General features: G+C 34.7%; 1 protein-coding gene and 2 long non-coding RNA genes across 3 annotated transcripts in view; all 3 read right to left on the reverse strand.

Annotated features, from left to right (window-relative positions):
• LOC125676865 (uncharacterized) overlaps nucleotides 1-25,553 on the reverse strand; it is a 122,478-nt gene that overhangs the window by 46,213 nt on the left and 50,712 nt on the right. The gene's annotated exons all lie outside the window — the stretch shown is intronic.
• On the reverse strand, nucleotides 1,742-11,828 carry LOC130053359 (uncharacterized). Its single transcript, XR_008801917.1, has 3 exons — nucleotides 10,730-11,828; nucleotides 5,722-5,902; nucleotides 1,742-4,687 (listed from the first exon to the last, which is right to left on the reverse strand). It is a non-coding gene; the product is annotated as an uncharacterized LOC130053359 (long non-coding RNA).
• LOC130053360 (uncharacterized) lies at nucleotides 16,693-24,606 on the reverse strand. The gene is made up of 2 exons (XR_008801918.1): nucleotides 24,141-24,606; nucleotides 16,693-19,467 (listed from the first exon to the last, which is right to left on the reverse strand). It is a non-coding gene; the product is annotated as an uncharacterized LOC130053360 (long non-coding RNA).

The following is a 25,553-nucleotide window of genomic DNA, read 5'->3' on the forward strand; positions in this document are numbered from 1 at the left end:
AATCAGGATTTGTTCCCGGTTCCTTTATATACTGTTACAAAAATATCTACATGTTTATGATATGTACATGCACATTATGTCAATTTTGACTATCATCTCACCTTGAAATATGAGGACAAAATTGTAATAGAGAACCCCCAAAAATCACGATTTTGATTCATCTTAGATATTTTTGTTTAGAGATTTCGTGCCTTTGGCACTCATTACGCCCTTCCCTAAACGTGTTACGTGTTGGACACCCCCCCCCCCCCCCTCATTAACTACGTCTGAAACACACCGACAATTGAACCTGGTACATTGCGCATAAATTGAACTATTATAACGAAAGGTAAAATTCAAGTTACATATTTGTAAGTTTTATTGATGAACTTAGTCCAGTCTCGAAAGGCAAGTAGAGATTTAAAACATTTCCTGAACATCGGCAATTCGCGCCTTCGAATGAGAAATAATCTCTCTCATAAAAGTGATTTGGACCCCCACTCCTTTCCCTGCCGATCTGAGGACAGAGATGACCAATTGCAAATTCAAGGGAATATATTACCTTCTGTTTTTGTTCAAAAACTGGACGTGTCCTCTCATGACCTTTATAATACAAATTCACCAGGTTGATTTTTAAAATCTTATTAATGTTTTACATAAGCTCAAATTAAAGTCCAATAATATACGCACATCAAATCAATTATCGCTCTCATTAATTCAATTGATGCGCACATCCATGGGGTGGAAATATTGCTCGCAAAAATTAATTTAGAGCTCTGTATGAATGACTTGATTATCTCTTTTAATTCAATGGAGGATCTTTTTAATTATATATACAAGGCTATTTCATAAGCAATTAATGCGCGCATCATTTTTTTTTTAAAAGAGCAACAATTCAATTAAAGAAATCATTCAATTGTGGATATCTTGAATTGAAGATTATATCTCAATTAGATAATCTCTCTAAAATAATTATTCCACGCATCAATTTAATTAATGATATCATTAATTCAATAGAAGAGAGCAATAATTCAATTATTGTGCACATTAAGTGATGTTAGCATTAATGAATTATTGCTCTCTTCAATTGAATTGTAGCCTGCATTAATTCTATTGTTGGTATCATTAAATTATAATTCATTTGAGGAGAGCAACAATTAAATTATTGCCTGCATCAATTCAGCAGAATAAATAATGTTATCAATAATTCAATTCATGCTCGCAATATATATATAATGCAGAATTGAAGATATTAATTATTTGAAGAGATCTTTGATTGCAATGTTGGTGCATGAAATGAATTGATATCTTCAAATAATTAAAGATATCTTCAAATATTTGAGTTTGTTAATTTGGCGCTCCATAGATCTAAAACTATTCCTAGTGGATTCTGGTGCTTTCTGACTCAGACATCATGACAGCTCTTGCCACAAATGAATCTCACCATACAAGTGATAAAAACACACTTGAATATGTTGCAGAAAAATAAAGATCAGGTGGGTCGCATATACCTATAGCCATCTCTCTCTTAATTTCTTCATAGGATTCATATACTTAAAGGGATTTTTCTCCTTGAAAAGGTGATATTTAAAAATATGTCACTTTTCAAGGAATTTTATAATCCCCCAATAGTATGTACCGGGGTAATTTCTAAACTGTTTGGTGAAAATGTTGACAATTAAGAATCAGTCACTGGTTATCCATGTGGAATTTAGCTATCTCATATGAAAAAAACTTTTGATTATTTTACTACAATGTACCATATTAACCAATTTCGGAAATAATTCCTTATTTGTCTTAAATTTTGATTTGATATAAAGAGCAAACTGAAATGATAAACCAAAGTTCACATTCAACACCAGTGAGGCAATTGTATACAAATATCAAATTCATATATTACAGAATTCATTAAGATATTTGAATTATTCTAATCTTTTAATGTTCCATGGTAGCAATGAAAACAGCAGGTCTTTTATTCTCAGTCATATATTTTATTATATTACAGGAGATGTTATATGTACAATTAGTATATATATATATATATATATATATATATATATACATTATATATGTAATTGCATGTGCCAAAAAAATGTATACATACATGAGTAATTCAACCACAGACATATCAATAAATTTGCATTTAATACATTGAATGTAGTCCTTTGATTAAATAATCAACACAGATGGATCCATATGATAATACATGTATTTGTAAAAGAAAAAAAAAGAGTTCCATTTCTCATACAAATGATATCTGTACAAATATCAAAATCAACAAGAGGCCCAGGGGCCACATCGCTCACCTAAGTCACCTTGGCCCTGCTGTTTTGATTTTTAAATGCTATTTTATCAATCTTTATTCTCATGAATAATGTGACCCAAACCTACCTCTAAAGAACACAACATTACTAAAATGAAATCATATAACACAAAGATATGACAAGCATGATATTGCTGTTCTGGATAAGACCAAGGTATGAAGTCATAGGTCTTGGTATAATATGAAAGACTTTGCCATAAGTAATCTATATACAATACATGAAAGCCCTATCTAAAATAGTCCTGGATATACTTAATAAGTTATACTTTCTTAAAAGTAGGTCAAACTCAGAGTTCAGGGTCACAAGGTCAAAGAACATAATATGATTGATTGTTTTAGCTGTTTTCCGCCACACTCAACAATTTTTCAGTTAGCTGGTGGTGCCCAGTTTTTATTGGTGGAAGAGAGAACCCCACTGACCTTCCGAGAGTAAACTGGGAAACTTTCTCACTTACCGGTGCAAGCAGGATTCGAACCCACGCCAACCACTGAAGAGACATTATTTGTCGAAATGCGCATCTGGTGCATCAAAATTGGTACCATATAAGTTTTACCTTAAACACAATGTAGTTCAGGACACACTGAATAGGTCAGATTTGTTTTGCCATAAAAATTGTATATACAAGATATGAAAGCTCTAGCTTAAATAGTTCAAGAGATATCTTTAAAGATTTTTCCTTTAAATATACATGTATCAGCATATAAAACTTTGATCCCCTATTGTTACCACACCATACCTCCCGGGAAATGATTTTAACAAACTTGAATATGCACTATGGCAGGAAGGTTTAATGTAAATTTGTGTGCTTCATACTAAATTTGAAAAGAATTCTGTTATTCGAATCGTAGATTGATCGCTGTTCGTTATCTTCACCTTTCAGTTATAGAATTTAGTTAAAAATATTCAATTGTTAACATCGATGGACTACAACGGACGCAGACCAATAGCAATATGTCATCTGAGTTTACTCAAGTGACCTAAAATTGTATAATTTTTCTAAAGCTTTTGAAAATTGATAATGCTATTAAAGCCTAGTCCGATCCCTTACACTCCATTTCAATAGCTAAGCGTAAAAACAGACTGGAGTGGATGGGGACCAATCTTAAGAAAGCTGTGAGATTAGTTCAATATTCAAACCTACAGTTTTTGAATAATAAGTATTTAACCCAACTGGGATGATTTCATCCAAAATATTTCACTAAAAATATTTGTGGGGATATTAGTTCACACAGACATTATGTTTCAAAATGAGTACGAGTATGGAAATGAACTGGGGTTCAAATTGACTGGCTACGTATACCTAACATGGCTACATCAACAAAGAAAATCACTTGAAGCTGTGAGTTTTTAGGTTATATGTGGGTTTAAGGAATATTTGAAAGTATGCTTGGAAACAAGTATAGTGGGAAAATATGTTAGGAATTATTTAATATTAAATTCATGAGACAGCGATGCAGGAATGCAGTGATAGAGGGACTTAACCATGCACTTTTTTTCTGTGCCGTAAATTGAAGATTTTTAATAAGGGGCTCATCTGAAGCTCTAGCACTCTGACTTGCCCCAATATCTTCTCAAAGAGCTACAATTTTGGGTTTAGTTCTGCATCTAGTTTTTTAGGAGAAGATTTTAAAAAATTTTCCTTGTATATATTTCACATATAAAACTTAGATCCCCTATTGTGACCCCACTCTACCCCTGTGAGCCATGACCTTTAACAAACTTGAATCTGTACTATATATGAATGTAAAACTTTGATCCTCGATTGTGACCTCACCCTACCCCCGGATACCATGATTTGCACAAAACAGGAAACTTTTATGTGAATTCAACTTTCCTGGTCCAGTGGTTCTTGAAAAGGTTTTTTAAATGACCCCACCCTATTTTTGCATACCCCTTATCTATTGATGATGCATACCAAGTTTGATTGAAACTGGCCCAGTGGTTCACTCTGGAGAAGAAAATGAAAATGTGAAAAGTTTACAGAGAGACAGACGACAGGCAAAGGTGATCAGAAAAGCTCATTTGAGCCTTTGGCTCAGGTGAGCTAAAAAGTATATAAACATGTTCAATGTTAAACCTGTTTGTTGTATTGCTTAACAGCTCCATTGCCAGCATCTACCCTTACTGAGCTTACAGTGTCAGACCTTGATATCATCATCATCACTCATTTTGACTATCCAGGCCAAATTAATAGTTTTGCAAGGGTGAGGCCTGGCTGTCCTGTCGAGGTTGAAGTTTGTACTTCTACACTTGGCGACCCAGTGGATTGATCCTATCCAATCCTCTAAACTCTAGGTCTCGTTTTAGGATCTCATCCCATGTCAGCTTTGGTCTACCTGTGAAGTTCTTTTCTGTTGATCATGATGTATAACATTCTGACAAATCTGCAAAAATATTTAGAGAAGTGATTAGTAAAAGGTCTTCGTAAAAGGTAGCAAGAAATGTACAATTAGATAAAATCATAATTTCTATTTCTACAAAGTAAGTGTTTATCAAATGATCAGCTGTAAATATTAATTCACACATCAATTATCATTTTTAAAGATTCAAAGTGATACAGATATCATAAACATTTTATGACAAATATATCATAACTTCAGATTGTTTAATATATGAAAAACAAATGTATCCCCAACTCCCCAAATTGGAAGTGCTCCAAATGAAACCTCCAACCCCTTAATGTACTGCATAGTATGGAAGATAAAGCATGAGCAGGAACAGAGACATTATGAACTCCAATAATTAAGCCACATAGGAGAAGGGTTCACAAACTATTTTACACCCTCCACCCCTACAATCCACTATATTAGGGACAACATTTGGATCTTTGATCTGTCCCTGCAATATGCACATCGCAAATGGCATTGAAGTATTCTACAAAATTTCAAGTCTATCGGATAAGCTGTATAGGAGAAGTATTCACAAGCTATTTTAACATCCTCCACACCTCTTAGATCTACTATTAACTTTTAGAAAAATAATTGGACCCTCCTGTCCCGACAATATGCACATCTACAAATGGCAATGAAGCATTGTACAAAGTTTCAAATCTATCCAATAAGCCATATAGGAGGAGAAGTGTTGACAAGGTATTTTACATCCTCCACCCCTCTAAGATCTACTATTAACTTTTAGGAAAATAATTGGATCCTTCCATCCCACCAATATACACATCTACAAATGGCAATGAAGCATTGTACAAAGTTTAAAGTCTATCTGATAAGCCATATAGGAGAAGTGTTCACAAGATTTTGTGGCAGACGGACAGAAAGTACAAAAACAATATGTCTCCCCTGAAAGAGGGGAGACATAATTACAGTACTTCAGCAATATTTTCACTGTATTTCAGTTGGAGGCTGTCAAAATACGAATTATCAATATACTCTTAAGGTGCAAATCAAAACTTGTATATATATACCTTTTCTCAATACATTTTAATGCGTTTTATTTCATCTCTAGTGGACTCTCTTTAGGACTGGCTCATTTTGCTGGGAATATGGGCATCTAGCTATCCTGGTGCCATGCTCTTTTTAATGAATATTGTATTTTCTAGGTTATGTCAAAGCCACTTTTTCTCTTTGATGCAAAATTATGTTTGACTGAAATTAAAGTGAAGGTTATTTAACAAGAAATCTAGTAGACACATTCAAGCAATACCTGTTCCCTACCACTACTAACTATATATTTATTCAACATATGTTCAAATTCAATGGAACCATTGGACTTCATATACTATTTTGTCAAAATGCACAGTATTAATGAAGAGGGTGTTACAACTTACATATACCAGATAAGACGTATCATCAATGTTCTACCTATTAATATCTGCTCTAGAACCTGATTTTCATGCACCCATGTTATGATGGACTGTATTATGGTATTTATCAAGCTCTTTCATCTGTCTGTTAGCTTTTATAAAAATTCAAAATCTTACTTTATCAATCCTATACCCACTCAGGTGATCTAATCAGTAATTAAAAAAACTGATTAATCTTTTTGAACATCATATCTAGCAAAGATACTTACGTACATATGTAACTTTAAAATGATACGTATGCCTTGTTCAAACAGCGGTTTTAATGCATATTTTGAATTAAAATTTTCAAACTTTAATGCGCATCAAATATACTTCGTAAAATAGATATAGGCCCCTGCATAATGACAAATTTGAGTCACATGCATCATACCCCTGGTTAGCTATAGATTTATATTTATGCTAATTTTGACTGAAAAACTAATTTTAAAAAACTTAATTGATCGCTAAAAATAGTGAACATTAAGTAATTAGAAAATGCCAGATGTAGATCTGTGCTCTGCAGAGACATACTGGGTCATATATGCATAAAGAAGAAAAAAACTATAAAACAATTCTCTTTGATCCACTGTAAATTGTAGGAAAATATTCGATCCCTGGGTCAGAAGAACGTGAACAACATTAAGTGATAATGAAGTATTGTACACAATGGCCTTCATTTTTGCAGTTACTGCCATTACACCGGAAGTAGGGGGCGTGCTTACTGATGGGGTCCCCCCCCCCCCAATTGTGGCCCCATCCTACCCCCGGGGGCCATGATTTGAACAAACTTGAATCTGCACTATGTCAGAAAGTTTTCATGTAAAAATCAGTTTTTCTGGCTCAGTGGTTCTTGAGAAGAAGATGTTAAAAGATTTTTCATATATATTTGTATGTAAAACTTTGATCCCCTATTGTGGCCCCATCCAACCCCCGGGGCCCATGATTTGAACAAACTTGAATCTGCATTATGTCAGGTAGCTTTCATGTAAATATCAGGCCATCATTAAAAATATTTTTGTTTGATGTACTCTGACTCACATTTTTCAAGGTGGGTCGGTAGGCAGGTTTTTTTTTTTTTTTGGTTTTTTTTTAACGTCATGAAAATTTGTAATATTTTCTTTTAGAATAAGGAGAATTTTCTATTTTTCAAGGGACCCCCCCCCCCCCCCCCAAAAAAAGTTTTAAATTGCTGGAAAAAATGGTCGGGTAGGAGCAAATTTGATTGGTCGGTCGGAGTACATCAAACAAATCAATGTTTATTTTTGACCTCAGCTTTTCTGGCTTAGTGGTTCTTGAGAAGAAGATTTTTAAAGTTTTTCCTTATATATTTGTATGTAAAACTTTGATCCCCCCTTGTGGCCCCATCCTACCCCCGGGGGCCATGATTTGAACAAACTTGAATCTGCAATATGTCAGGAAGCTTTCAGGTAAATTTCAGCTCTTCTGGCCCAGTGGTTCTTGAGAAGAAGATTTTTAAATGACCCCACCCTATTTTTGTGATTATCTCCCCTTTGAAAGGGACATGGCCCTTCATTTGAACAAACTTGAAAGCCCTTTACCCAAGGATGCTTTTGGCCAAGTTTGGTTGAAATTGGCCCAGTGGTTCTGGAGAAGAAGTCGAAAATGTGAAAAGTTTACAGACGGACAGACAGACGACAGACAAAATGTGATCAGAAAAGCTCACTTGAACCTTTGGTTCAGGTGAGCTAAAAATAAATTAAAATATGCAAATTCATTTTTGGGTTGAATGTATTAATTGTTACACAAATTTACTACATGTATATGTATCTATAGTTTACAAATCATTACATTTTGCTAAATGATATAATTATTCTACACATATCATCTAAGATTTTAATTATACAAAATAAGATCATATAAAATCTGTAAATAAATTATGGATCAACAAAATTGTTAAATACTAAGATCTGCTTTCATATTTACTGTACTTAAGGCCACATAGAATTTCATATTTACAGATTATCATCCACGCCCACCCCTCTCAAAATTATCCACCCCATTGTTTTTTATTCTACCTTCTTTTTTTTAAAAAAAAGAAGTTGAGAACAAATATTTGGCTTGTATATCAAACATTTAGAGCATTTCAATGACTGACCCTAACATTTTGGCATGTTGTGGTTATATTTGACATGTTTCTATTATAAGGGTACCCAAAGATGTGGTAGTTGTGAAGGACTGTTGCAGTGTGATATGCATTTGGTCAAGTGACTGCACATGTATGCCTTGTTAAAATTGATTAATGGAGATGCTATTGAATGTGAAAGTATGCGATACCATGCCATTTCCCAATTCTGTGTTTGGAACTTTTATTATTGAGTGTGCGTGTCTTAGACTAGAAGAAGATGATGGCAAACTGAATTGAATAATGTTAAGCAAAAGAACTACAGTACAGTGACTGTTGCTTTGTGGTACAATGATGGTAATTATGACTCATTAATTAGCGGATACGGCAATGGCATATCCTGATCCTGCATAAACTGTATATTCAAACAAGAGGCCCATGGGCCACATCGCTCACCTGATTCACCTTGGCCCATATTTAAAGATTTGTTCTACATATTCGCTTCTAAAACTTTGATCCCTATTTAAGTATTGTGGCCCAACCTACTCACGGGGCCATGATTTCTCCTACCTAAAATCTAACTCCAAAAAAACCCACACAAACATAGCTTGTAAAGGGGATAGGAGGACGTGCCTGGTGTTTAATAATTCAATGTGTACAGGCATTAGAAAAATGTGTATATGCAAAAACATACTTTAAATTGTATGCAAACAGTCTATACGAAAGTTTTTTGGACCACACAGGACATTCGGTCCTGTGTAATCAATGAACACACCGGACCGAACCAAATTTTGTCAGACCGAAAAACCTAATGTAAAAAAGAGAAACACGTGAAAATGCAAAACCAAGGAAATCTTATTTATTATACTAGTAATACTATACCAGGGATCCCTCCCGCATAATAATTTAGACGGTCCATGCGGTTTAATCACATTCATTTACGTATTTGGATTTGTGTGATATTTTTTACTTACAACAAACATTTAATTGACTCCGCGTCAAAATAATAAAGCTTAAAACCGAATACTGAGACATCGGACATTCCGGTCCGGTGTAAAAAATGACACATCGGACCTGAGGCACTGCACATCGGTCAGGTCCGACGGTCCGATGTCTTTCGCATAGACTGTGCAAAATGATACCCATGTCTAGTCCTATTATAACATTGGAAGGAAAATTTGATCTGGCCACCATTGCTACACGACATTTTAAGTTACGAAAAATAAAAAATTTACATATGAACACCTAGGCTGTGTCAAGCTGAGTGAGCAAGTTTGTGCAGAACGAACAAAAATTACACCAAACACAGCGACACCTTTTCGAAATTTTATTTTTACAAACTTGAATCTGCACTACAGAGCTGTATGTCAGGAAGCTTTCATGTAAATTATGTAAACTGCTCTGGCCTAATGGTTCTTGAGAAGAAGATTTTTATGGCCCCATTCTACCCCAGGGGGTCATGATTTTAACAAACCTGAATCTGCACTATGTCAGGAAGTTTTTATGTAAATTTGTACTTTCCTAGCCCAGTGTTTCTTGAGAAAATGATTTTTAAAGATTTTACCTTTATATTTGTATGTAAAATATTTGATCCCCTATTGTGGCCCCATCCTACCTATGGGGGTCATGATTTGAACAAACTTCAATCTACACTATGTCAGGAAGCTTTCATGTAAATTATGTAAACTGCTCTGGCCTAATGGTTCTTGAGAAGAAGATTTTTATGGCCCCATTCTACCCCAGGGGGTCATGATTTTAACAAACCTGAATCTGCACTATGTCAGGAAGTTTTTATGTAAATTTGTACTTTCCTAGCCCAGTGTTTCTTGAGAAGATGATTTTTAAAGATTTTACCTTTATATTTGTATGTAAAATATTTGATCCCCTATTGTGGCCCCATCCTACCTATGGGGGTCATGATTTGAACAAACTTCAATCTACACTATGTCAGGAAGCTTTCATGTAAATTTCAGCTCTTCTGGCCCAGTGGTTCTTTAGGGGAAAATTTTTAAATGACCCAACCCTATTTTTGCAATTTTGTAATTCTATATTCCCTTTGAAAGGGGGTGTGGCCCTTTATTTGAACAAACTTGAAAGCCCTTCACAAAGGATGCTTTTTGTCAAGTTTGGTTGAAATTGGCCCAGTGGTTCTTGAGAAGAAGTCAGAAATGTGAAAGTTTACAGACAGACGGACAACAGGGGATTGGAAAAGCTCATTTAAACTTTCAGCTCAGGTGAGCTAAAAATTACTATTATTCAAAAAAGCGCAAAAGAATGTTCAACTTCAGTGTTACATGAAAATGTACTTCAAAATCACTTAAAAACAATTATAATATTGCTGTATGAAAATTTTCTGTCCAAAGAAAACAATGTAAAAAAAAATATGAAGTAATCTACACTCTTCAGCAACATGCGAGTATAATGAACGGGAAATATATATTCTGAAAAATAAAAAATACACCACCTGCCCCATTTTTTTCCAAGCAAGGATGGAAATCTAAAAAATAATTTTATGACTATGTGGCCTAAAATATTTTGTATACTTACTAATTTCAAAACTCGAAAAGGAAATGTTATCCATGTGAAGCACTCTGTTCATCCTCTGGGGAAGACAATCTTTGATTTGCAGTTTGTGTCATGACTACACCATGATATCTTCTAATCTCGTCATACTATCAGAAAGTAGTTTTGGCAGTTGGCAAGTGTATCAATGGTGTAACTTCTTCATGATCAGATCTTCTATACTGTGTCATATTCAGCATAAAGTAACAAGGGCTATCATCTAGTTCTGAGGTACTGAGGAAGGGCTGTTTTTCTCAACACAGCCTTTCTTCTGGTATTCTTAGGGATACTTTATTCATCTTTTAATTACATTTCCTTCTTAGAGATTAAAAGTTGAAGACCACTGAAAGAAAAAGAAGTGATTTAATGAGGTCCATGTACAACTGTAGTTTATCGAATGTGCTGACCAGAATATTATCTAACTGTAGCCCCCCTCCCCGATCAAGCATGCAATGTCATACATGTATCTGAAATCAATACTTATAAAAATTAATTAAAATTAAAATGTTCAAATCTACAATCTTGTTACACATCTCCTATATTTTTTACTTATCATAACTTTGAATTTTTAATAAGTGTGTCCTTTTGTCCACAAACTTTAACAACCCCTCATAAACAATTTACAAATATGATATCAGAAATAATAATCTAAAAACATTATCCTGTTGTTCATAGATGCCATCAACACTAAGAGTATAACAAATAACAAAAGCTCTCCTGACATTGTCCCATTCTGAAAGCCCAAAGGCAGGGGGTTACCCAGAATTGTGTCTAAAGAGAGGAATAATATTTATGGAATTAACCAAAAAATTAGTTATAAATTTTTAAAATTTTTAGCTATGAATTCATGTTAAAAAATTGGTAGCTCAGTGGTAACAGAGCATTTGCTTCATGATGAAGAAATCATGGTTTCGAGCCATGCTAATGTACTTTATTTAGGGTGTAAATGTAGGTAGTGAGGTGAATGCTCCATCGTCATATTTAGCATTCAAAAGAGAAAGTTGCTGGTCTTTCAGATGAGACCTTCAAACACCACATGCATGCGTCTAAATGTGTCGCACTTCATATTGCTGAAATATTCTCTACAGGTATTATACTAAAATCAAACAAACACATATAATCATATACATGTTAAAAATCTTAATTTTAGAAATTTCTTCTTCTGACAAAATGATGGGCAAGCATATAAATGGAAGCTATGCCACTATATGTCATGACACTGTACAGCTTGATCAGTTTATACATCACATAAACAATCACAGATGTAAACAATCAAGAAAAACTCAGTACACAACATCATCCCTTAATTTTGTATTGTAGCTGAAGATCATTCTTCCAAGATCGAAATGCAGCTTGGAAATGATTAGCGAGGGTTGAATTATTCTTAAAAAGTAGATTGAAAGCAAAGGGTAACTGCCAAAGTTACCAGGAGACAATAATCCATACATCGTTCGAATTTCCTCCACTGCCACCTAAAGTGCACGTGTAAACCACGCGTGTGACACCACAGCCCGACAGGCTACATTGTAAACAAATAAAATGCATTCAGAGTAATAGTTTTGCATATCATATTCTGTTTGGTTTATAGTCTTAGTAGTTGCATACCTATGCGGTACGCCTGTACCATGTGCGTACTGCAAGCAGTGCGGCGTAATGTACATTTGCATCCTCGGGGATTTCAACCCGGACAAAGTGGAACATGCCAATCCGAATACATATACATCTTTCTTTTTTATTTTTGCATTTTTATTTATTTATCTATTTATTATTTATGTCATGGCGTTGGAAAAAACTTCAAAGTAGGGAGACAGATGTAAAGGGGTATACGTTCCAATCATCCAAAAAATGTGCCGTGTGGGGGTTGGGGTAGGGGGGTTGATTCCTAAGGACCTGGCGCATTTCTTTTTGTGAAATTCTATCCAAAATCAATATGAATTCTTAGTATACAGAGTACATTAACTGCAAAGATTATATTTCAAAAAGAAAAGAAAAACCAAACAGTTCACGCAGATTTATCACTTTCATCATCGAAATTTTCAGTAACTCGGGTACTCTGTCGCTTGTACATAACACGATCGGTATGAAACACCATTTAATCAGTCTATGTAATAAAAAACCCATTGATAACATGCAAAAAAATTCTTTCAACCGTGTTTACTTACCTCAGATGGGCCAACTTCTTTCCCTGGAAAACTCCATTATGATGATATCACAAATGACGTCATTTAAAACAGAGCATGCGCACTTCGAAAGTGTGTAAGCCATGCTCGCAAGGAAAAAAGATGGACGAGTGCTAAATCTTTACACACCTGTTACACACATCTCATAAATCCTGTTAAGTAAACACTTCAGGATTTTGATGGTAGATGACCTATTTAATGATTTTATGCTGATTTTTATAAAAATCCAACTGAACACCACCATTTCCGTGTTCCTTTGGCCGACTCCGTGTTGATTTACACGTGTGCCTTCTTATTCACTGGGCTTACAAACACACACACACACACACACACACACACACACACACACACACACACACATACGTGTAACGCGTGTCAAATGAACACCTTAACTCCCCACCTGCAACTGAACACTTCTACAGTTATTGGTATTTTAGTACGAAAATTTACTATTTGGTACTAAAAACAACATAGAAGACATTGCTGCGGTCGAAATTTGTGAAATATAGTTTTATTCACTCCTTGAATTTTTGCTTATCAAGTGAACACTTTCCTTTACACACTGTCAATTGAACACTTTCCTTTACACACAGGCAATTGAACACTTTTCTTTACACACGGTCAATTGAACACTTTCCTTTACACACAGGCAATTGAACACTTTCCTTTACACACGGTCAATTGAACACTTTCCTTTACACACAGGCAATTGAACACTTTCCTTTACACACAGGGGATTGAACACTTTCTTTTACACACGGTCAATTGAACACTTTCCTTTACACACGGTCAATTGAACACTTTCCTTTACACACAGGCAATTGAACACTCTGAAACACGCGGCCAGTTAAACACTCTGATACACACGGGCAATCAAACACTTTGAAACATCCAAACAATCATTCTCACCACGCTAAATACATAAGGCCAATCTCTAAAACTTACAAAAAAGTGTGAAACGATTACATAAATGGAAATTGGGATGGGATAGACAGGGAATCCACACATTTCGTTGAAATTATCGCCTTAAGAAAATCAACAACAAAAAAAAGGGGGGGGGATAGTATTGATTGGATGATTGATTGCTTATATAATTTACGTCCCGTCGAGAATATTTTATTCATATTGAGACGTAACCAGCTTTAAGCGGAGTACCTATCCAATGTATCCATAGGGTTCAAGGTCGTAGCAGTGAGGGTTCTTTGAAATATCGTGCGAACACCTACTACATGTACGACCAGGGGTCTACGTTTATAAGGTCACATCTAAAAGATCCGTGATTCTCACTTCTAAATGTCGAGCGTTTGGCGAAGGAGCAATCACTACCAATTTCAACGTCTTAAAATTGGGTTTGCGGATGAACGGTGCTTGAACTCACGACCTCCCGGTTACGAAGCGAACTCTCTACCATTGAGCTACCGCGACCGGTCGGGGGAGGGGTAGTAGTGTCCATAATGATAACTTTAATTGTAATAATAACTTATAATAATTATCATTATATATATATATATATATATATAATATATATATATAAAGCACTAAATAATCACAACTAGGTACTGAAAATTTTCGCCCCAGCCCGGGGTCGAACCAGCGACGTACGGCACCCACCACCAAGCAAGATTGTCAAACCAGTGCGTAAGTCCACTCGGCCACAACGACTTCCCTGATATATATATATATATATATATATATATATATATATATATATATACTTCTATGATTATAGACTCCCTCGTTTGTCAATACATGCTGTACGGGCCAGACTCGGTAGTAATTCAACCAAAAAGTATGATAAATAAAATCAAAATTCTGTATAATGCAGTGCCTAAAAGATCTAAAACAAGTATTAATAATTATATACATTTTTTGTATTACTTTTAAGTTTTTTGTTGACTTTTGATATAGATAAAAATTAGATATCTTTGTAAAAAAAAAAAATGTTACGCGATATCTTAATTCCACTCCAAAAGGTAACATTTTCATGAACATTCTGTGTAAATGTAACTACATAGATGTGGCCTTACAAAAAACTTTAATCAAACGTTGCAAAAACCATAAATTGTTTGAAAATCCGGTGTATAACACCAGTTTATATAACTTCAGAATCAGGATTTGCTCCAGATTCCTTCATATACTGTTACAAAAATATCTACATGTTTATGATATGTACATGGAATTTATGTCAATTTTGACTATCATCTCACTTTGAAATATGAGGACAAAATTGTAATAGAAAACCCCCAAAAATCACGATTTTCCTTCATCTTAGATATTTTTGTTTAGAGATTTCGTGCTTTAGGCACTCATTACGTCCTCCCCTTGGATAATTCCTGGTTTCGCTCCCGCCACATGCCAACAACTAAATATCCGCTAAACGTGTTGGACCCCCCCCCCCTCCCACTAAACACGTCTGAAACACACTGAGGACAGGGATGACCAAATTCAAGGGAATATATTACTTTCTGTTTTTGTTCAAAAACTGGACGTGTCCTCTCATGACTTTTGTAATACAAATTCACCACGATGATTTTTAAAATCTTAATGTTTTACATAAGCTCAAATAATTGAAGTCCAATAATATCCATGTGGTGGAAATATTGCTTGCAAAAATTAATTTAGAGCTCTGTATGAATGACTTGATTATCTCTTTTAATTCAATAGATCTTTTTAATTATATATACAGGGCTATTTCATAAGTAATTAATGCGCACATCGTTGTTTTGTTTTTAAAAAGAGAGCAACAATTCAATTAAAGAAATCATTCATTCAGTTGTGGATATGTCGAATTAATTAAGGATTATATCTCAATTAGATAATTACTCTCACTAACATAATTATTGCACGCATCAATTTAATTAATGATATCATTAATTCAATAGAAGAGAGCAATAATCCATTTATTGCGCACATTAAGTGATGTTAGCATTAATGAATTATTGCTCTCTTCAATTGAATTGTAGCATGCATTAATTCTATTGTTGGTATCATTAAATTATAATTCATTTGAGGAGAGCAACAATTAAATTATTGTGTGCATCAATTCAGCGGAATAAATAATGATATCAATAATTCAATTCAAATGAAGATATCATTAATTATTTGAAGAGATCTTTGATTGCAATGTTGCGTGCATGAAATGAATTAATAATATCTTCAAATAATTAAAGATATCTTCAAATATCTGAGTTTGTTATTTTGGCGCTCCATAGATCTAAAACTATTCCTAGTGGATTCCAGTGCTTTCTGACTCTCGACATCATACCAGTTCTTGCCACAAATGAATCTCACCATACAAGTGATCTAGCCATCTCTCTTTAATCTCTTCATAGTATTCATATACGTAAGAGGATTTTTCTCCTTGAAAAGGTGATATTTAAAAATTTGTCACTCTTTAAGGAATTTTATGATCCCCTAATAGTATGTACATATACCATGGTAATTTCTGAACTGTTCGGTGAAAACGTTGACAATCAAGAATCAGTCACTGGTTATTCATGTGAAATTTAGCTATCTCATATGAATAAACTCTTGATTATTTTACTACAATGTACCATATTAACCAATTTCGGAAATAATTCCTTATTTGTCTTAAATTTTAATTTGATATAAAGATCGAGCAAACTGAAACAATAAACCAAAGTTCACATTGAACACCAGTGAGGCAATCATATACAAATATCAAATTCATATATTACAGAATTCATTAAGATATTTGAATTATTCTAATCTTTTAATGTGTCATGGTAGCAATGAAAACAGCAGGTCTTTTATTCTCAGTCATATATTTTATTATATAACAGGGGATATTACATGTACAATTAGTAAATATATATACATCATATATGTAATTGCATGTGCGAGAAAAATGTATACATACATACATAAGTAATTTAACCACAGACATATCCATAAATTTACATTTAATACATTGAATGAATTGAATATGTCCTTTGATTAAATAATCAACAAAGATGGATCCATATGATAATACATGTATTTGTAAAAGAAAAAAAGGAGTTCCATTTCTCATACAAATGATATAGGTAGAAATATCAAAATCAACAAGAGGCCCATGGGCCACATCGCTCACCTGAGTCATCTTGGCCCTGCTGTTTTGATTTTTAAATGCTATTTTATCAATCTTTATTCTCATGAATAATGTGACCCAAACCTAGCTCTAAAGAACACAACATTACTAAAATGAAATCATATAAGACAAAGATATGACTAGCATGATATTGCTGTTCTGGATAAGACCAAGGTAAAAAGTCGTAGGTCTTGGTATGATATGAAAGACCTTGCCATAAGTAATCAATATACAAAACATAAAAGCCCTATCTAAAATAGTCCTGGATATACTTAATATGTTATACTTTCTTAAAAGTATGTCAAACTCAGAATTCAGGGTCACAAGGTCAAATAACATAATATGATTGATTGTTTTAACTGTTTTCCGCCACACTCAACAATTTTTCAGTTATCTGGTGGTGCCCAGTTTTTATTGGTGGAAGAGAGAACCCAGATACAATGTACCTGGGAAGAGACCACCGACCTTCCGAGAGTAAACTGGGAAACTTTCTCAATTACCGGTGCGAGCAGGATTCAAACCCGCGCCAACCAGAGGTGAGAGGCTCCTCAACAAGATGAAAGGTTTTATCATAAGAAATTCATAATATATAATATACATGAAAGATCTACCTTAAACACAATGTAGTTCAGGACATACTGAATAAGTCAGATTTGTTTTGCCATAAAAATTGTATATACAAGATATGAAAGCCCTAGCTTAAATAGTTCAAGAGATATCTTTAAAGAATTTTCCTTTATATCAGCTAGCATATAAAACTTTGACCCCCTATTGTTACCACACCATAACTCCCGGGGAAATGATTTTAACAAACTTGAATATGCACTATGTCAAGAAGGTTTAATGTAAATTTGTGTGCTTCATACTAAATTTGAAAAGAATTCCGTTATTTGAATCGTAGATTGATCGCTGTGCGGTATCTTCATCTTTCAGTTATAGAATTTAGTTAAAAATGTTCAATTGTTAATGTCGACGGACTACAACAGATGCAGATCAATAGCAACATGTCATCTGAGTTTACTCAAGTGACCTAAAATTGTATAATTTTTCTAAAGCTTTTGAAAATTGATAATGCTATAAAAGCCTAGTCTGATCCCTTACACCCCATTTCAATAGTTAAGCGTAAAAACAGACTGGTGGGGATGGGGACCAAACTTAAGAAAGCTGTGAGATTAGTTCAATATTCAAACCTACAGTATTTGAATAATAAGTATTTAACCCAACTGGGATGATTTCATCCAAAATATTTCACTAAAAATATTTGTGAGGATATTAGTTCACACAGACATTATGTTTCAAAATGAGTATGAGTATGGAAATGAACTGGGGTTCAAATTGACAGGCTACTTAACATGGCTACATCAACAAAGAAATTGAAATCACTTGAAGCTGTTTTGGGGTTATATGTGGGTTTAGAAAATATTTGAAAGTATGTTTGGAAACAAGTATAGTGGGAAAATATGTTGGGAATTATTTAATATTAAATTCATGAGACAGCGATGCAGGAATGCAGTGATAGAGGGACTTAAACATGCACTTTTTTTCTCTGCCATAAATTGAAGTTTTTTTTATAAGGGGTTCATCTGAAGCTCTCTTTTCAAAGAGCTACGGTTCTGCATCTAGTTTTTGAGGAGAAGATTTTAAAAGATTTTCCTTGTATATATTTCACATGTAAAACTTAAATCCCCTATTGTGACCCCCACCCTACCCCTGTGAGCTTTTTACAAACTTGAATATGCACTATATATGAATGTAAAACTTTGATTCTCTATTGTGACCCCACCCTACCCCCAGAGACCATGATTTGCACAAAACAGGAACCTTTCGTGTGAATTCAACTTTCCTGGTCCAGTGGTTCTTGAAAAGGTTTTTTAAATGACCCCACCCTATTTTTGCATTTCCATGATTATTTCCTTTTTGAAGGGTGCATGACCCTTTATATGAACAAACTTGAATACCCTTTATCTATTGATGATGCATACCAAGTTTGATTGAAACTGGCCCAGTGGTTCACTCTGGAGAAGAAAATGAAAATGTGAAAAGTTTATAAACAGACAGACGACAGGCAAAGGTGATCAGAAAAGCTCACTTGAGCGTTTGGCTCAGGTGAGCCAAAAAAGTATACAAACATGTTTAATGTTAAACTTGTTTGTTTTATTGCTAAACAGCTCCATTGCCAGCATCTACCCTTACTGAGCTTCCAGTGTCAGACCTTGATATCAATCATCATCACTCATTTTGACTATCCAGGCCAAATTAATCTTTTTGCAAGGGTGAGGCCTGGCTGTCCTGTCGAGGTTGAAGTTTGTACTTCCACACTTGGCGACCCAGTGGATTGATCCTATCCAATCCTGTAAACTCTAGGTATTGTTCTAGGATCTCATCCCATGTCAGCTTTGGTCTACCTATGAAGTTCTTTTCTGTTGATAACGATGCATAACATTCTGACAAATCTGCAAAAATATTTAGAGAAGTGATTAGTAAAAGGTCTTCATAGAAATAGCAATAAATGTATAAATAGATAAAAATCATAATTTCTATTTCTACAAAGTAAGTGTTTATCAAATGATCAACTGTAAATTACCTAGGCTGTGTCAAGCTGAATGAGCTAGTTTGTGCAGAACGAACAAAAATTACACCAAACACAGCGACACCTTTTGGAAATTTTATTTTTACAAACTTGAATCTGCACTACAGAGCTGTATGTCAGGAAGCTTTCATGTAAATGTAAACTGCTCTGGCCTAATGGTTCTTGAAAATTCTCTATACTTATTTGAATGTAAAACTTTGATCTCCTATTGTGGCCTCGGCCAACCTTCCCTGGGAGGCATGATTATGACAAACTTGAATCTGCACTATTTCAGGAAGCCTTTACGTAAATTTGTATTTTACTGGCCTTGTTATTTTCCTACTTCTTGTGAAGATTTTCCCTATATATTTGTACATGTAAAACTTTGATCACCTAGTGTGGCCCTATTCTACCCCAGGGGGTCATGATTTGAACAAACTTCAATCTACACTTGTCCGGAAGCTTTCATGTAACTTTCACATCATCTGGCCCAGTGGTTCTTTAGAAGAAGATTTTTAAATGACCCCACCCTATTTTTGCAATTTTGTAATTAGATCTTCCCTTTGAAAGGGGGTGTGGCCCTTTATTTGAACAACCTTGAAAGCCCTTCACCAAGGATGCTTTTTGTCAAGTTAGGTTGAAATTGGCCCAGTGGTTCTTGAGAAGAAGTCAGAAATGTGAAAGTTTACAGACAGACGGACAACAGGGAAAAAGAATGTTCAACTTCAGTGTTACATGAAAATGTACTTCAAAATCACTCAACAACAATTATAATATTGCTGTATGGAAATTTTCTGTCCAAAGAAAACAATGTAAAAAAAATGATGTAATCTACACTCTAGAGCAACATGTGAGAATAATGAACGTGAAATATATATTCTGAAAAAAACAAAACAAGAGATGTTTGTAAAACACATATGCCCCCCATGGTGCAAAATTGAAAAGGGTTATACACACACCTCATTTAATTGATAGTATTATCATCAATTCAAAATATTGAGCAGACAATATCTTCCTATGTCAAGAGTGAATTGACCATGTGACCTAAAATTCAATAGGGGTCATCTACTCCTTATGCTGTACCAGTGTACCAAGTTTGGTACGTGTCAATCAAACAAATAATTCTTAAAATATAGGAGACGATATATTACTATGTCCAGTTCAACTTTTGACTTTTGACCTCAAAATCAATATGGGTCATCCTCTTCTGAAGATGTACCAGTGTACTAAGTTTGATGTCTGTCAAGTAAAAGGGTTATCAAGATATTGAGTGGACAGTATATTACTATGTCCAGTTTGACCCTTGACCTTTGACCATGTGACCTCAAAATCAATAGGAGTCATCTTCTCCTGAATATACACCAGAGTACTATTTAAAGTTTGATGTCTGTCAAGCAAAGGGTTCTGAAGATATTGAGCAGACAGTATATTCCAATGTCCAGGTTGACCCTTGATCTTTAAACATGTGACCTCAAAATCAATAGGGATCATCTTCTCCTGAAGATGTACCAGTGTACCAAGTTTGATGTCTGTCAAGCAAAGGGTTCTCAAGATATTGAACGGACAGTATATTCCTATGTCCAGTTTGACCCTTGACCTTTGCTCATGTGACCTCAAAATCATTAAGGGTCATCTTCTCCTGAAGATGTACCAGTGTAACAAGTTTGATGTCTGTCAGGCAAAGGGTTCTCAAGATATTGAACGGACAATATATTCCTATGTCCAGTGTGACCTTTGACCGTGTGACCTCAAAATCAATAGGGGTCATCTTCTCCTGAAGACATATCAGTGTACTAAGTTTGATGTCTGTCAAGAAAAGGGTTCTCAATATATTGAACGGACAGTATATTCCTATGTCCAGTTTGACCCTTGACCTTTGACCATGTGACCTCAAAATCAATAGGGGTCATCTTCTTCTGAAGATGTACTGGTGTACCAAGTTTGATGTCTGTCAAGCAAAGGGTTCTCTAGACATTGAATGGTCAGTATATTCCCATGCCCAGTTTGACCCTTGACCTTTGACCGTGTGACCTCAAAATCAATAGGGGTCATCTACTTCTTAGGATGTACCAGTGTGCCAAGTTTGATGTCTGTCAAGCAAAGGGTTCTCTAGACATTGAATGGTCAGTATATTCCCATGCCCAGTTTGACCCTTGACCTTTGACCGTGTGACCTCAAAATCAATAGGGGTCATCTACTTCTTAGGATGTACCAGTGTGCCAAGTTTGATGTCTTTCAAGCAAAGGGTTCTCAAGATATTGAGCGGACATTATATTCCTATGTCCAGAGTAGATTGACCCTTGACCTTTGGACCTGAAAAACAATAAGGATCCTCTTCTACTCATAACTAACCAGGGTTTGACACTAAGTCACGTCCGACCGACCGAGTCTACTAAATGATAGGTCCGGTCGGGTAAAATGTCGATTTACTAGTCCGACTGGTCATGTTGAAAAAATAAACAAGGAACTTTATTTTAAACCATAAGATATCTTATTTTTAACTTTAAAAAATAACTGTAAAGAGTTTGCGAGCAATTTTGAACCGCGTGATGACAAAATCTCTATTTTTAGTTCGAATACATAGTCGCTGTCGGAAGTGATGTTTTACGACATTTACTCTTTGTTAATGGGTGTAAAGTTATATTTCGGATAAATATATATAAACTGAATTTATTTTCATTTGAAAAAAACCCCAGTTTATTTTAATTGAATATAAGAAAGTGTCTATCACAGGGATCGAAATTAACTTTTTTCACCACTAGCAAATTTTAGCTAGTGGATTATTTTCCAACTAGCAAAATTGAGCTTTTACTAGCATTTTTCAATCGATTACTGTTTTACATGAATTTAAGAAAACAAGCATGTCTCTTTATCAAAATTTTGGGAAAATCTTTAAAAATCTCCTTTAAAGTGCAATAATAAAAATAAGATTGCGAATTCTTTCATTTAAAATTCAATGAATTATCAGACAACATACATGGTGCGGGTCATATGGTACACTTGTGCGGCGTACTCGCTGTCCAGAGATCTACCACCTATTAACAGCATCATGTGGATTGAAATCTTGAAGACTGTTTGCGCCAATTTAAACTATATGTTCAAAACTTTTGGAAATTTCATCTAAAAAAATTCTAGCTGAAAAGAAAACCCCGCGAACTCGAAGTGTATGACTATAGAGTACAGAAGGACACCGCGTGAAATGGTGACACACTGTCATGTGTTGTTTTATATAGACACGGACGAGATCAATATGCTTGCTATTTAAATCAGACGTCTCTGAGACATCCGAAGTGTGTATGAAGTAGGCCATCGACTGAGATGACCTATTTATTCGATCCACGTTTACTTTTTCAATACTTGTATATTCATTCTGTAAAGAGTTTCTATGCACAAGACAAGATTATTGTAAACTTCAAAGTACAGCCAATAAACCGAGGAAATCCGGGAAAAAGATTGGGGTTTTTTCACTCGCAAAAAGTTGCGATCACTTGTGATTTTTTACTCGCAAATTCAATTTTTAACTCGCATTTAGCGAGTATTTCCCCTTAATTTCGTTGCCTGTATCAAATGAATAAATTAAATCGTAAATAGCCATTTTTCGTTGTTGACACATGTGCGGGAATGTCTCGACTTCTCGTCCTCAAGGAAGGATGTTCCGAGAAAAAAAAAGGAGTAGATTGGGAAGTTTGAAAATAAAAGCACCAAATTGAATGACGAGACTAAAGATGTTTTTGAGACAATTAAGTACGTTTTAGTTTAAACTTAACGTTTGTCATTTGAATTAAGTACTTAAATATGGAGAAACCATCAGGGTTTCTTTTCTCTGGAAAGTTGGTCAGGGCTAGTGGATGTAAGGTCAGGTCTAGTAAATATTATTTGAAGTAGCCCGACTGGTCTAGTGCTCAAGAAAGTAAATGTCAAACCCTGCTAACCCACATATGAAATATCATTATCATCAAGTGAATGGTTCTCAAGATATTGAGCGGACAACACATGGTCTACAGACCGACCGACAGACCGACCAACAGGTGCAAAACAATATGCCCCCTCTTTTTCAAAGGGGGGCATAAAAATAAACTCCAACCACCTGCCCATTTTTATTTCCAAACAAAGATGAAAATCTAAAAAATAATTTTATGACTAGGACAAAATAAAAAATGTGTTTGTTTCAGGTCGCCTGCCCGACCCTAAATATATCCACCGACCCTATTAATTTTTTTCAATTTTCCGATTTCAATTCATCGATATACGAACTATTACCCGAAATGCCAAGACATCTATAATTGTAATATTAAAACTCCATCACATACTGTGTATTTTGTCAATTAAACATTGTGCTCTGAACCCATTTTTTATCTGTTAAACACATTATATTACAACTTTAACTATAAAATTTTCATTGATTCGAAGGCACTTATTTATTTTTATAAAAAAAAAATATTTTAAAAAAAAATAAAATAAACCTACCTACCAACCCTTTTTTTAAAAATCAGAAGCGACCTAAAACAAACATTTTTTTTTTGGCCCTATGTGGCCTAAAATATTTTGTATACTTACTAATTTCAAAACTCGAAAGGAAATGTTATCCATGTGAAGCCATCGTGCTCTGTTCATCCTCTGGGGAAGACAATTAATTCTTTGATTTGCAGTTTGTGTCATGACTACACCATGATATCTTCTAATCTCGTCATACTATCAGAAAGTAATTTTGGCAGTTGGCAAGTGTATCAATGGTGTTACTTCTTCATGATCAGATCTTCTATACTGTGTCATATTCAGCATAAAGTAACAATTAAGGGCTATCATCTAGTTCTGAGGTACTGAGGAAGGGCTGTTTTTCTCAACACATAGCCTTTCTTCTGGTATTCTTAGGGATACTTTATTCATCTTTTAATTACATTTCCTTCTTGGAGATTAAAAGTTGAAGACCACTGAAAGAAAAAGAAGTGATTTAATGAATTCCATGTAGTTTATCGAATGTGCTGACCAGAATATTATCTAACTGTAGCCCCCCCCCCCCCCCCCCCCCAAGCATGCAATGTCATACATGTATCTGAAATCAATACTTATAAAAATTAATTAAAATTAAAATCTTCAAATATACAATCTTGTTACACATCTCCTATATTTTTCACTTACGATAACTCTGAATTTTTAATAAGTGCGTCCTTTTGTCCACAAACTTTTAACAACCCCTCATAAACAATTTACAAATATGATATCAGAAATAATAATCTAAAAAATTATCCTGTTGTTCATAGATGCATGCCATCAACATTAAGAGTATAACAAATAACAAAAGCTCTCCTGACATTGTGCCATTCTGAAAGAAATGAGGTGCTTATACCCCCAAAGGCAGGGGGGTAACCCAGAATTGTGTCTAGAGAGCGGAATAATATATTTATGGAATTAACCAAAAAATTAGTAATAATTTTTTTTTACCTATGAATTCATGTTAAATAAAGTGCACCGCCATGGCACATGATACGCCCGTCACATATTGTTAACAGTATAGATAGTACCCATTAAAACATTTTTTTTAATATCACCTTAATTAAATGTCACAGTGACCTTAAAGTAGGATGTGACACACCTTCTACCTAAGATGCATTAGTTGACCAATTTTGGTGATTCTAGGTCTAATAGTTTTCAAGTTATGAGCCGAACAAGTTTTTGCCATATATGGCCATATCTTCTTAATGAAAAGTCACAGTGACCTGGTTTTAATGTGCGACATACCTTCTACCCAAGATGTATCTACAGACAAAGTTTGATGATTCTAGGCCTTGTAGTATTTAAGTTACGGGTCGGACACGAAAAAGCTAACAGACGGACGGACAGACACGCCATACCATAATACGTCCCGTCTTAAGACGGGCGTATAAAAATTGGTCATGGTAGCTCAGTGGTAACACAGTCTTCGACATTAACCAGTGGCCTGATGCCCGAGGCCAGTAAAATCGGGATCGG

The sequence above is a fragment of the Ostrea edulis genome, chromosome 3 (genome assembly GCF_947568905.1).
Source record: "Ostrea edulis chromosome 3, xbOstEdul1.1, whole genome shotgun sequence".
NCBI lineage: Eukaryota > Metazoa > Mollusca > Bivalvia > Ostreida > Ostreidae > Ostrea > Ostrea edulis.